This window comes from Telmatherina bonti (genome assembly GCF_933228915.1).
Source record: "Telmatherina bonti genome assembly, chromosome: 7".
Taxonomy (NCBI): domain Eukaryota; kingdom Metazoa; phylum Chordata; class Actinopteri; order Atheriniformes; family Telmatherinidae; genus Telmatherina; species Telmatherina bonti.
Window position 1 is genome coordinate 29,303,355 of NC_136625.1, and position 14,805 is coordinate 29,318,159.

The window sequence follows — 14,805 nt, forward strand, 5'->3', positions numbered from 1 at the left end:
CGCCAGCATCTTGTAAAAGTGCTTTTGGACCAATTCCATGAAGCGGCTTCTCTTTTTTGGCGTAATTTCTGGAGTGGTTTGAGATCTTTTATGGCACAAACTTGCAAAAAACGTTTTGATTTTATCAGCGATTAGCGCGAAATGAAAATGAACCTCAGTCAAAACTTTGCAGGTTCCAGGAGAATCTTCCGGGGTCACAGGCTCAAGGCTTTCCAAGTTTCTTATAATGTTGGTAATTTCAGAAGCTGCTCTCTGTGCTGAAAGAGTGGATTGGATGGGTGAAGATGATCCCACATTTTCCCCCTGAACATCTTGCTCTTCCATTTCAGATCTTCTGCTTAATATGTCACTTATAGCTTCTGTGGCAGATTTAATGGAGATTGATGATTCCTTGCTATCAGGTGACTGTAGGACAAATGGACTTTGCTTTGCACTACGTCCTGAGAATTTGTTCAGACGTTTTATAACACATTTTTTTAAACATGTGCCAGCAAGATGAACCATTTTGCAAAGACGTTTGATATTTCCCATCAATGAACAAACGTATACAGCGGGTCTTGAAGGAAGTTCTTTTAGGCTTGTTGCTTCCAAAAGAAGGGAATTAACTTTCCTTCCTATTTCCGCCTCTGCTATTTTATTTAGATTTTTAGCGTCTGAGTCTAAATCAAAATCCATGTCTTCATGGGGTACATTCAGATATGTCAAGAAACTCCGGCTTATGGAATCTCCGAGCTTTGCTTTAATGGCAGGCAAAGTTTGATTGTCGGTATTTGACTGAACACACTCTTTAAATTGTGGAAGCATGACTTTTAAGATTATAGTAGATACAGTTTGTATCAGCTCTGCTAAAAGACCTGCAAGAATAAATTCCATCTCTGAATCCATTTGTCCTGTAGCTAGCAAGGCCCACTGGGCCGCTGAAACTTTAGCAAGATGCTTGTTAACAACTGGAACAAGATCCTCTGCGGTGATGTGAACAGTGTTTTCCATCTTCTGTGTTGACTGATTCATTGTGGTCATTTTTCTAATGTCTCTTAAAATGCTTGAAATTTCTCTCTAGTAAAATACTTGAAATCCTTTTATCGTGTGTATCTCCAAACTGTCTCCGTCTTTAAGAGCTGACAATTCCGGAACGACTGGAGGTATATAGAGCTGCTTTGTGATGTCATAAAGGAAATATGATGTCACAATTTCAGACTCCGCCCCTAAGTGCCACGCCCATCTCTGTGTAGGGCATGAGGTAAGGTGAGTCACCCCTCCCCCTCTTCTCTTGTATCTAGGCAACCCTGCACATGTTTTGTCATGTGACCACAAATCCAGGAATCACCCATCTCTTCCATCTTGCTGTGATGCAGACAAGCAGAGGTGGCAATTCCTGGTCCAGAAAGAAGAAGTCTTTTTGGATCTACATGTACATTTAGAACAGTTGTTTTCGCTGACAGGCTCGTTTATCTGGCAAATAACCTCTGCTCATTAAATTCAGCTCATTTGATGACTGGTCGGAACAGCTGCCGGACAGGACTTTTACTTTCTGGACCAGGAATTGCCACCTCTGCAGACAAGCACATGGGAACCGAGGTTACAAAAACTGTTCTTTGTCAAAGTAAATTTTCTGCATATCAGGTAAAATGACTGTCATGTCAAAGCAAATTTATCCTGGTCTGAAATTATGAATCAAGGTGAAAAACTTTTGTCAATGTCAGCTTTATTTACAGAGCACATAGCCAACAGCCAATCAAAGTGCTTTACAGCAGGATGCACCCCATAAAAATCATTTTTATGATCGGGGGATAAACACCCCACTCCTTAGGGTGTAGGGGATGAAGTCCCCTACAGTTTCCACCTTAAACCAAATGGTTCATTTTCTATCCCCATTCATTTGTATTGGGTTTAAAACAGACATTCTAGGTGTCTAAAAAAGACTTATTACTCGGATAAACTCCAATTACAAATCTGTATAATCCATTTCCATCTATATCAAAAATGGAGAAAATATGCTAGATATCTAGAATGTAATTTTTAACATTAAATATATATTTTTAAAAACTGGAAATAATATGAATGATTTTCTTAGTTATTTAAAACCATTTTAACTACTTCACGGTGACCATTTTGTCTTTTACTGCTTCTGTGGTTTTTTCTACTTTCTAATGCATCTTTTACTTATTATTTAAAGGTAAGGGCATACATTTATACACACTTCTCTTCAGCAAAATCTAGCTGCTGAATGACCAAACAAAAAAGAAGCCTGCATTTATGATATTAATTTTAATTAAAAGGATTTTTGTTGTTTATAATGTTTTATACACACACACACACACACACACACACACTCTCACACACACACACACACACACATATATATATATATATATATATATATATATATATATATATATATATATATATATATATATATATATATATATATATACTTTTTTTTTTTTATATACTTTGTTTTGTTATATAAAAGCTTCTCTACAATAATGTACATATTGGGTGGTTATTGTCTTGCCCAAAATCACTTTGACCTGTGGATATGCTGGGCATCAAACCACTGAGGATCTTCTGAACCACAGCCATAATGTCAGAAATGTTGTTGGAGAATTACAAGCAGTGGTATTTGATAAGTATCTAATCTCCTTCTGTGTTGCACAATTAGTCGACTCCACACCGCCATCATACGGACAGGTTGGAAGACTCCTCTCTAATTTCATTTCATCAGAGTTTCATTTTTTATCTATGTTGTTGGAATGTGTGTCCTGCATTAAAAACTGGCTCTCCTCAAATTACCTTCAGATAAATTCTAACAAAACAGAAACTCTGATCATTGCCCCTGATAAAAAGATACCTATGATCAAAAACTATCTTGGTGCTCTGGGCTCGTCTGTGAAAACCAGTCTCAGAAACCTTGGGGTTGTGTTTGATCAGGCCATGTCTTTGGAGAGTCACACCCGACAACTGACCAAAAACGGTTTCTATCATCTAAGAAACATCTCTAAAGTAAGGAGGTTGTTGTCAAAATCAGATCTTGAAATGATCATCCATGCTTTCATCTCGAGTCGCATTGATTACTGTAACTCTGTTTTCACTTACTTAAATAAGACGACTCTAAATAAGCTTCAAATTGTGCAGAACTCTGCTGCCAGACTTTTGACAGGTGCAGCCAGAACAGCCCACATCACCCCTATCTTGTCACGTCTTCATTGGCTTCCTGTTAAATTTTGCATAGATTTCAAAATTTTAGTGTTGACCTTTTGGGCGTTACATGGTCAGGCCCCTCAGTACATCACCGACTTACTTTGCCCATACTCCTCTGGACGCTCTCTTCGGTCTTCTGGCCAGAACCTCCTGAAGGTTCCAAAAACTCGTTTTAAAACTCGTGGTGACCTGTCTTTCCAGTCTGTTGCTCCCAGACTCTGGAATGAGCTGCCTCTGTCCCTTCGTCTGCTTGACTCTGTGGACTCTTTTAAAATGCAGCTAAAAACTCTACTGTTTAGAAGAGCTTTTGGTTGACTTTTGGATGATTTTAATTCTGTTTCTTTTTTGATTTTATCTGTGAAAAGCGCTTTATAAATAAACTTTACTTACTTACTAATGATTAGTGATTCGATGATAATTTCTATTTCAACAAGAATTTATAGTCAATAAAATCATTTTGTCCAATCTTATTATAAGCACACAGGACAATACACTTCCTTAACTGAATGTAGAGATCTGTAAAACCTCCTTGTGAAATACTCAATATGTTTAGGAGTGTAAACATGATGACTTGGTTCAAACCAAGCATCAAAACAGGAAAGAAAGAAGATTAAAGTGACTTCAACTATGCCATGGTTGACTATTTCAGAAACTGAAACATCCAACATGAAAGCATGGATCCATCCTTCTTTGTATCAACGGTTCAGGCTGGCAGTGGTGATGTAATGATGTGGAGGGTATTTCCTTGACAGATAATTACACTTAGACAACAAACAAGTAGACACTTGTTTGTAATGGTGTGAGAGAGTAACACCACAGCCTACCTGAATATAGTTTCTGACTATGTCCATGCCTTTATGACGACGGGCAATTCTCATCATGCATGTGCAACTGACAAATCTGCACCAACTGCGTGGTGTTGTCATATCAATATGTAACAAAATCTCTGAGAAATGTTTCCAACAGCTTGTCGAATTTTTGTCATAATTAAGGTTGTTCTGAAGGCAAAAGGAAGTCCAACCTGGTGCTATCAAGGTGGACCTCATAAATTGGCTGGTGAAAGAAATCTCTGAGCCGTACATGACATTTATGTCATAAACTTGTTGCAATCTTGCTCCAAGTTTCACCATAGACTATAATGACATCATAGTAATCTTGATTTAAATAAGCTGCAAGAACCAAACTGCAAATCGTTCCAAATGTGGCAGGCTGTAAGCTTGACCCTGTTGTGAACATTACATTATTGAGCCCACTGAAACTTGCATCCCTGTGTGTGTCAAATACAGAGAGAAGAGCTGTAACCAATGATTAGAAATGCAAGATCAGTCAATTACATTGTCCCCAAGTTTCTATTAAAATTCTGTGAAATAGCATCAAATCGCATCTTCTGATTCATTTATTTAATTGTTGAGGCAATCTACATACATCTACACATGATAAAAATGCAGATTCGTTAGACAGTTCATTAGAAATCTATGGCTGCTAACAGTGGTTTTACATGCTGGACATGAGCATGTACATTAATATGTTCAGTAATATGTTCAGTAACATTTGAAAAAAGGTTGCATATTCACATGATTTGGCAGGTGATTTCCAAAAACTGACCAGAAATTTTTAAGTGAGAAGACCTTATTTGCATGTTAGAACATGTTATGGACAATGTTAGGCTAATTCCTATTAGCCTAACTAAGATTAGCATCTTGTGTCTTGCATCCTGTGGTTTCTTTGAGCTTTTAGTATTTCTCTGAGTTCACTAAAAGTCAGTGCAAGGTTTATACTTCAGACTACCTTTTCCAGGGTTCCTCCATAAACCTTGTCATGCATCTTCCCTAATCTGTCATGACGTGTCCCTTACAACAAATGTGTAATGTTTTTTAAGCTTCCAAATCTATGTTTACAGATAGAAACTTGTAAAGCAAAGTGCAATTTTTGCACTATAGTTGCTGGACATTTGCAACCAAAATATTAAGTGCTGTACATTAGGCCCCCTGTGAGGTTTCAGGCTTTGAAGTGGACAAAATAAGTCTGATGGCTTCTGGTTCACACACTTATCTGGTGCTGCTTTAAAGCTAGAGAAGAAATTTTAAAGATCAAGATTGCAACACATGGAGAGAAAAAGTGATGAAGCAGTGGTGAAGATTTCATGGTTTTTCATTTGCATCATCATAACTGAAGGATCAACTTAACTATTGAAAACTTCCTAACCACATTTTGAAATTCCAGCAAAAAGCCTCAGCAGTAATCGCTATGACCAGCAATGTTGCCTGGAGAAGGGTAGCAGGTTTGTAAACGAGGCAACCAAAGGGCAGCATTGCCATCTACAGGACCTCAATACACAGTCATTGTAACCTGCTACTAAGCAGCCGTCAGCAGATCTCCAGATGGTGAAAAACTGCATATGTGCGTTCGCCTGCAGACTTGAGTTAAACTGTCTTACAGAAACCAACCCTGCTAAAACATCAGAAGTCATTTAGGAGCTGCTTGTTAGATTAATTAGCAGGAATTACTGCAGTATAATTTCTCTCAGAAGCAGTTAGTGCTCAGATCTGCGTCCAAGCTTTAAACAAGAGCAGCGTTTTTCCTTTCTTCACCAGACCAAGGTGCAGCCTTATTAGAGCCAACCTGGAGCCCCGCCCTGTAAGCACTCCTGTAAGTACTGTCAGATGCTAATAAAGCTGTGAATGGGAGCTAATCACAGCAGGAGGTGGATTTTGTAGAAGATTCTGAACTAAAGCATTGCAGTGCACTGACTTTTAATGAATATTGAGTGCAGCCTTTCACGTGTTTACCATCCCAAACCGGATGGACTCGCCGCTGACTGGATCTTTTCTTTCAGATGTTTTGTTAAAAACAAACAAAAGAGAAGCCTGGGTTTGTGAAACACGCTAAAGATAATAATAATACCCACAAGTTCAGAAATTTTTCTTAACAGATTTTCATTTTATAAGTCGATGTGTGAAAACCGTTATGACTGTTTTATGTGTGTTTGTGTGGAGCTGATGTCAGACCCACAGAAAGGTCACAGCGAGAAGGTGCACAGTATGCTGAGGTCATTATTGGCATTTTAAACACACACACCGACGCAATGTCTTGTGATGATGGTCAGAACCATTCGTCATCCATCCAGAGTAAATTAGTCATTAAATCAATATAGTTTCTATCAAAACTTGTGCATGTGTGAGTACACTCAAGTTGTTCCAAATGTGTATTTGAGGGTCTATACATGTGTGCTGTGTACATAGTATATATCCTGTATGTGTGATCAGGAGGTGCTGAGTGGAAGAGTGGATAGGGATGGTACTATCAAGTGTCATATTGATTAATCTTAGTGTGTGTGTGTGTGTGTTTAGCTCCAGGGCAGGTGCCAGAGGTACAAGGAAATCTATCCAAGAGGCGCCTGCAGGAAGAGGCAGGAAATTGAACCAGATGACAAAAGAACCCCCTTAAGGCTGGTTAAAAGTCATTAGGACCATTTATCTCATCAACTACCTCCAACCAAAACCACCAGCTGAGTTCCCATAACTTTTCTGTGCTTTTCCAGCCATAATCCCCAAAATGTAAAATGGCATCGACAAATTCCACTCACACTGCAAAAGCTTGGAAAAAATGGGGTAAAGGAGTAAAACTAAAGTTGTGTTTGTCAGGTAAAGTTTAACAGCAGCAGATTAATTCCACACACAGTTAGCACAGTCCTCCTGAGGGAAGAGGATGTATTGGAAAAGCATCACACTTCAGTGCGATGTATCAACAAAAAAATTGATAGAAATCTGTATTTTAGTGTAATTTTGCTTCGTCCTCTTACCTGAAGTGATTACTACTTTATACTCTGTTTTATTTTAATTCTATTACACTGATATTATTAAATCAATCCTTTGCTCCAGTTCCAACATAAATATTCAAAATATCAAAACATCAACAACTCTGGATCCAAAATAATATTTATATCTAATGATAACAGGATAAAAGTAGAAAATTTGCAAAATGGTCCCAAAAATACATTTTAAAAAATTTTGTATTTCTTAATTACAACATAGTGTCCTTGGTAGAGGCCATGTTTCTGCCTGAGTTTATCTGCATGTTTGTCTTTCTGTTAGCAGCATTACAAAAAAACTACAGGACAGATTTTCTTCTTGTTTCTGAGAATGTCTCTTACTTAGATTCTATTCAATTTCTATTCACTATCTAGCCTTCCTGATAGAAGATAGATCTGAATCCCTATGATTACTTGTAATTGAGTAATTTAGCAAATGTTCGCTTGTTACTTTCATTACTACCTCTTGAATAAATGTCTAGCAGTACCTCCTGTAATATCAAACTAAAGGCAAAAAACTCGTATCTCTCTTTAAAAACGAAGTAAAAGAAAGAGATAAAGAGAAAAAGAAAGAAGCTCAGTGTATCAGGAAAGCAGTCTAAACCTATAGCAGCATAACTAAGGGATGCTAACCATCCCTAGCTATAGGACTTATCAAAAAGATAAGTCTTCAGCCTAGTCTTAAAGGTGGGGAGGGTGTCTGCTTCCCTAACACTAACTAGGAGCTTATTCCATAAGAGAGGGGCCTGATAACCAAAGGCTCTGCCTCCTGCTCGGCTCTTTGAGACTCTAGGAACCACAAGTAAGCCTGAAGTCTGTGAACAAAGTACTCTGCTTGGTATATAAGGAACTATGAGGTCTTTGATATATAGTGGTGCCTGGTTGTGGAGGGCTTTATATGTAAGGAGAAGGATTTTAAATTCTATTCTCGATTCAACACGCAGCCAATGAAGAGAGGCTAAAACTGGAGAAATATGATCTCTCATGCTGGTTCTGGTCAGGACTCTGGCTGCAGAATTCTGGATCAGCTGAAGGGTTTTCAGGGCATATTTAGGACAGCCCAGTAATAGAGAGTTACAGTAATCTAGTCTCGAAGTAACAAAAGCGTGAACCAGTTTTTCTGCATCACTCTGAGACAGAATGTCCCTAATTTTGGCGATATTATGTAAATGAAAGAAGGCTGTTTTAGTAACCTGCTTAATATGTGGACCAAAGGACAGGTCAGGGTCAAATATTACTCCAAGGTTTCTCACTGTAGCACTGGAAGCTAAAGTAATGCCATCCAGGTTCATTACAAAACCGGAAAATTTAGCTCTGAGTTTTTCAGATCCAACGAGAATTACTTCAGTCTTATCTGAGTTTAAGAGGAGAAAATTTCTAGACATCCAAGTCTTTATGTCTATGAGACAGTTTTGTAGCCTATTGGGCTGATTTGTTTCATCTGGTTTAAAGGATAAGTATAGTTGAGTATCATCTGCATAACAATGAAAGTTTATTCCATGCTGTCTAATAATTTTGCCTAAAGGGAGCATATATAGCGTGAAGAGTATTGGTCCAAGTACAGAACCTTGAGGAACTCCATGACTTACTGTAGTTTGGGAGGAGGACTTGTCATTTACATGAACGAACTGAAGTCTGTTGTTCTGTTTAGTGATTGATAGTTTTTTTTTAATGCAGTCAAACTGCCTAACATCCTTTTCAATCAGGCATGTCAAACACTGCTACTGTGCAGTCAGAGTTCTGGTGCTTTTATATGTTTTCCTGTTTCAACACACCTGATTCAATTAACGGTTCATTTTGCAGAGCTTGACAACTTATTGGATCCATTTTGTTTGAATCAGGTGTGTTGGGATAGGGCAGTGGTTTCCAAACCTTTAGTTTTAGTGGCTGTATTGTAAGTAACTATAATTAAAACTGTGTCAGTAATATTATCCATTCTTCTGCTTTAGTGTCAAACACTACTACTACTTTAGGTGAGGGGAGTTTTCTATGAGACAATGCTGCTTTAGTAAAACAACTTTGCTATATATGATAGTAGGATACTTGATTTCTAAAGTAACCTGCAGGCTTTTCTTTGTGTTCAGGATAAAAAGTCCACAAGTGGTGGTGTAACTTGTTTGGCTTCGTACGTCATGATATTAAATGATACTATTTTGGTCCATGCAAAAGACTATGGTCTCATTATTACCCGCCACTGGTTATTATTATTACTGGTCAAGCTGGGACAGAGATACTCCATCATAGTTTGCTTTTTTTTTTATCACTTGAAGTCTCTTTTGTTGATTTATCATCATTTCCAATGATATTTTTACAAATTTATGCAGTGTAAAAACTCCAAAATTTAATTTTGCCTTGCCGCGCCCCCCATGTGATTACTCTGGGCCTGCCCTGGGGGGCCCGCCCCCCAGTTTGGGAACCACTGGAGTAGGGAAACATGTGAAATCTGCAGGACAGGGGCACTTAAAAACTGGGGTTTAAAATCCCTGTTTTAAAGCCTTTGTAGTGACTATGGGGATCCACTAGATGGGAGTGTTTGACAGAGGTTTGTCCTGTTGGATGTTTCGCCTCGCCCCAACATTTGAATGAAGTAATGTCTTCATTCATTTGTTTAGTCATAGCACAGGATGGGAAGACATATGTATCACCAAGAGATTTACATCTTTTATTTCTGTTTGGTTTTTTTAGATTGAAATTTGCAAAACAGTAAATGGAGAAAACCTCAGTCTTTATGAATAGTATTTATGACCTGTAATGCATAGATTTGATACATTTTAGCTAATTGCCCAACTGCTTTGTAACAAGGAGCATATGGATTTTAGGTGAAATAGCCTCATCGATGTGAAGCATATACTGGATTTGTTGCGCTGATTTGGTCTGGAAACACCAGAACCAAACAGAGCCGAGTGAAAGAAAAGATGAGGAGCGAGGTCATCGCTTCTGTTTCATCTCGTCCTTTACTAACCCTTCACCACTGCTCCTTTCATCTTGGTCAACCTCCCCCAGGGCAGAACACTGGTTCTCTGTGTATTTGTGTGTGTTTCAAGCCAACAGGGGGGGATTGGGGGTCTTGCCAGAGGATCCCCATATCTTGAAAGGGGGAGATGACAACATGAGATAATAGAATAACAGGAGTGTGTGTGTGTTTATGTGTGTGTGTGTGTTGGAAGGGTCACTTCCTTCGTAAATCAACCCCCCCTCCAAAAAAAACCCGATGATCTGCTCGTATTCGTCCGTAAAAAGTGAATATCCTCAGTCATTATTTTGACAAAAGAATCTCTGTAGGATTTCTAAAATCTATTCTTACTTTACTAATATTATTTAAAAGCATAAAGATGTTAGTTTTTATGAGCACTATTAACATTGTTGCAAACTTTCAATCCATAAAAGTGATGCAAAACAATCAAAAGCCTCCAAACTTAACCGTCCTTTCCACGAGGACACTATATGTCCCACCAAGGCAGGAAACAACCAGTAACAACCAAGTTATAAAAAAACAGATTAGACTGGCACAAAGGTAATACCTTGGGTAAAATTCTATTCAACTGTACAACATTTTGGCCATTGATGCAAAGCGCCAGCTGCTGCTGCGTGACTGAAAGCAAACACGTTTGATGTGGCGTATGCAAAGCAAAAGTTACATCCTGCTCCTGTGTGAACAGAAACAAGCAAGGCATGACCTATGCTCGCAGTTGATCCTGAGCTGGTTAATCCCACCTGCCTGTTGTGAGGAGAAGACAAACTGTTGACATATTAGGTGGGGTGACAGAAAAGACACACATCATGTTGGTCAGTTTGATTCAACGCTCATTTATGCAACATAATAGACGACCGAATCTGACTTTTTATAACTTGATGTAACTTTATACATTCTTTACCTTTGTGTCGGCAGCGCAAAGATGAAAGAAATTCACACATGCCTTAATCTGTTTGTCAGATTTTACGGTTGCTTGTGTAGCTCAGCTTCCTTTTACCATCTCTCATACTTTCCAGTTGTGGTTGTCATTTTAAAGTTTACTAAAAACATTTCAACATAACACATTAGGTAACAGGCGCTTGTTTGCAGGTGCAACTAATCTTTCCAAAGCCTGACTATAAGGTAATGATAGGTTTTGTTTGCATGGTGCTTTCTGTAATCAGCAAAGAGCTCAAGGAAAGATCAACAAAAGGTGATAGACAACATGTATACACACACACACACACACACACACACACACACACAAATGCACCTCAGCTCACAGTGAGCCAAGGTTGTAGCTGGAGCTGTGAAATGATCCTACATTATTTAGCACAGAGACAAAGTCTCAGCAGTTCGACTGAAGCAATGCAGAGTCATAAAAGTCTAAAGAAAAAGGTGACTGATGAAGACAGAAAATGTGTTGAAATGTCAGTCTCCTAGTTAGAACAGTAAAGCTGGAAATTCATCAGTGAGCTCCAGCTTTTTCTCCTTTTGTGTATTTGATGTTCTTCAGCTGTGGATGCAGCCATTGCACGTCTTGGAAGAAGCAGAGTTCCTTTATTGCTAAAGAAAAAAATATTTGCATACATGGAGCCCGGCTTGATTTCTAAAAGTGTTCATAAGCAGTAGTTCTCCGTGCTTTCTGAAGGTCTTTCTTCTTAAGGAGTTTGTTTTTCTTTTCACTTCATTTTTGTGCCTGATAATTTTCAGAGGAACACGTTTCTATTTGTTCAACCTCTTGACACTGACCTGTGAAGGATGAACCAGCTAACAAAGAACCACATTTAAGCAGAATCTTTTGCTTCCAGCGAATCGACAAATTGTTTTCATTCACTTGGTTACTCCCACACACACACACACACAAACACACACACATAATAGTCAATTCCAAAAGATCTATTCAGAAATAACTTGCCATATGTTGTCATGGTGAGCAGGAAGTTTTAAACGAATGTAAAGAAAACGACCAATTGGAAGATTAAAACCAGAACTGTCAGTCATAAAAAAAAGCTACCTACAGTAGATAAACAGTATCTGAAAGCAGTGTCCTTCTGCAGTTTAAGAAAACTCCAGCAAAGAGCAGGTCCTGAGAGATACATCTACACCTTCAGATGATTCATCTGTTGAAAATCAGTGGCAACAGGTTGTATGGAGTCATGAGTCCCACCGAGAGCTTGAAGAAGTGTGGGCTCATTTTAACAAAAGAACCAAACAAAAGACAACAATATCCAAAGATGAGCTTCAATACATCTTTCAAGAAATCTGAAGAACTATTTCTGAGGACTGCTGACAGAAGTAATGAGAAAGCTTTTCTAAGAGAAATGAAGATTGAATGGTGGCCATGAGTTTTCAAGCACATGAAGAAATGTTAACTTTTTACTTTATATACTATATTCCCATTAATCTCTGTACATCATAATCCAATAAAGCTACTGTATTTCAATTTTAGTTCATAAGTGAACAAATAAGGGCATGCTTATGAGTTTTAAGCAGCATTTATCACTTATGCAGAGGAATGACAGTTTTTACAATCCGCCTTGCACTGCAGGCTTGAAGCAGTTTTGTTTAGCGGTTAGATCTGGGACCTGATATCCATCCTCTTCAAAGAACAAGGGTGTTGTAAAATTTTGTTCAGGATATCTGTTTGAGTTCAGTTAGTGTCCTCTGTTTAGTCTCTCACTCCCATGACCCGCTCTCCCTCTACCCCCTCCGTAGATGATCCTTCAGTAATCACATTGTAACACTTGTAACTGACTGAAGGTAATCCAGGTCCTAATCCCGTATCTAAGATGTCAGTTTGCCAAAGGGGAAGTGTCCAGTGTGGCTGTTATTGTTGTCAGCATTTTTACAAGCAACTGGGTAAACTCAGCGCTCATACCCAGACAAACAGTGAAACAATACTTGGTTAGTGGTGGCTTAATGACTGCAGTCCTGCTGCTTTAGCCAATTTACATGAGTGTGTGTGTGCACAAGCCTGCAGACACACAGCCCATTGATTGTATAACTGAAGAAGAGACTTTACAAATTTTCATAGTGGCTGGATTGTAACAGTTTAAAGAAGACCATACCTGGTTTGTTGGTAGTCCCACAGTAAGAGACGTTTCTGGTTGAGATTAAAGTGAAACAGAAATCAAATTCTGCTCAGTTTTTTAAGAAGAGAATTAAATAAAAGAAAATACGTGACAGCAACTGTGAATACTTGATTCAATTTTGGTAAGAGGATTAGAATAAACTTGCTTCTACATTTTTGGAACGTCATTAGCATGGGCTGACTTTTAAAGGAAGAAAAGAAGGAAAAAAATGACTGACATCTAGTCTATGGCAAATTTTCTGCAGCGAGATCCTAAATAATGCTACATGGCTATCTTGCATAAGTCACAATTCTCATAAGGTCTGATCATCTGGATGAGATTTTGCAACTCGAGACATTGCAGTAAAAAGGATCTCACGAATACGGCATCTTCCATCTATATGGACCTACTGGAAGTAGATATATAAATGACTCATTCCAAATGAAAAAAAACAAAGCAGTCTTTGGCAATGCACACTGTTTAGACACCAGCAGAATTACTGCTTTCAGTGATATATAACATTTTTCCAACAATGAAGTTTGATTTGGTGACACCAGGTTTCTTTACCATTGTAACTCTTGAACATTGCTGCTTCATTCGGATTGGATGTACTACAGATGTCAACATGGTGGTTACATGCAGTTTTGCTTCCTGTTTATTAATAAAAAAGCGTTTAAACTTCACCAAACAAACACCTTCTTAAAGAACCCTGAGATGAGTGTGTCTTATTTAGCGTAATGATAGATGTAAAGCTGATGTAGAGATATCCAAAATTGATCTTCAGAGATTAAATGCATTGATGCATTTTGGATTTTTTTCTATTAGACAAACTGATAAATAGAATTTTTATATATATTTAAAAAGTGTCCTTGGCTGGTTTGGTCAGTGGCCTTTCTGTGTGGAGTTTGCATGTTCTCCCCGTGTATGCGTGGGTTCTCTCCGGGTACTCCGGCTTCCTCCCACCATCCGAAGACATGCATGTTAGGTTAATTGGTCACTCTAAATTGCCCCTAGGAGTGAGTGTGAGCATGAGTGTGGTTGTTCGTCTCTCTGTGTGTGGCCCTGCGATGGACTGGCGAGCTGTCCAGGGTGTACCCTGCCTGTCGCCCAAAGCCAGCTGGGATAGGCCCCAGCTTCCCCGCGACCCTGAATTGGAATAAGCGGTTCGGAAAATGAATGAATGAATGAATGAATGAATTTAAAAAGTGCAAAACATTAATTTTGTGTGTCTTGTTAGAAGTATTTTTTTTATTTTGTTACCCCCAGTCTGTTGTGGCAAAAAAGGAATCATTATTCATTTATTTGATATAGTTAATAATACATTTCTTCTTTCTTAAGAGGCAGTTTAAATATCTTAATTTGCTTTTCTTTGTCTGTTTTCTTTTTCCTTCAACCATCCCCTAAAGACCCTAGGCCTTCCACACAAATTATGTAAGCGATTAGTAGCATGTTTGTACTTGCAAACTGCTGTTTTCACTCTGTGTAGCAGCAGAAATGGAGTAAAACTGACAGGTTTTTGCAAATGCACATCAAGAAAGCGTGCAACCAAGAGCCACATCTCTCTTATATCACAGTGCACCATTTTTAGATCCTTATATTGTTCAAATATGAGTTTAGTTTTAATTATGTGCTGCTTTTTATTACTTAAAAAAAGATTTTGTTACTGCTGAAACATGCTGTCTGAGCCTTAAAGGCTAAATATTTTTAAAGTCATGATCACTTCACATGATCTTACTCTGGGAAAGTGAGACACATAAAGCATTAGA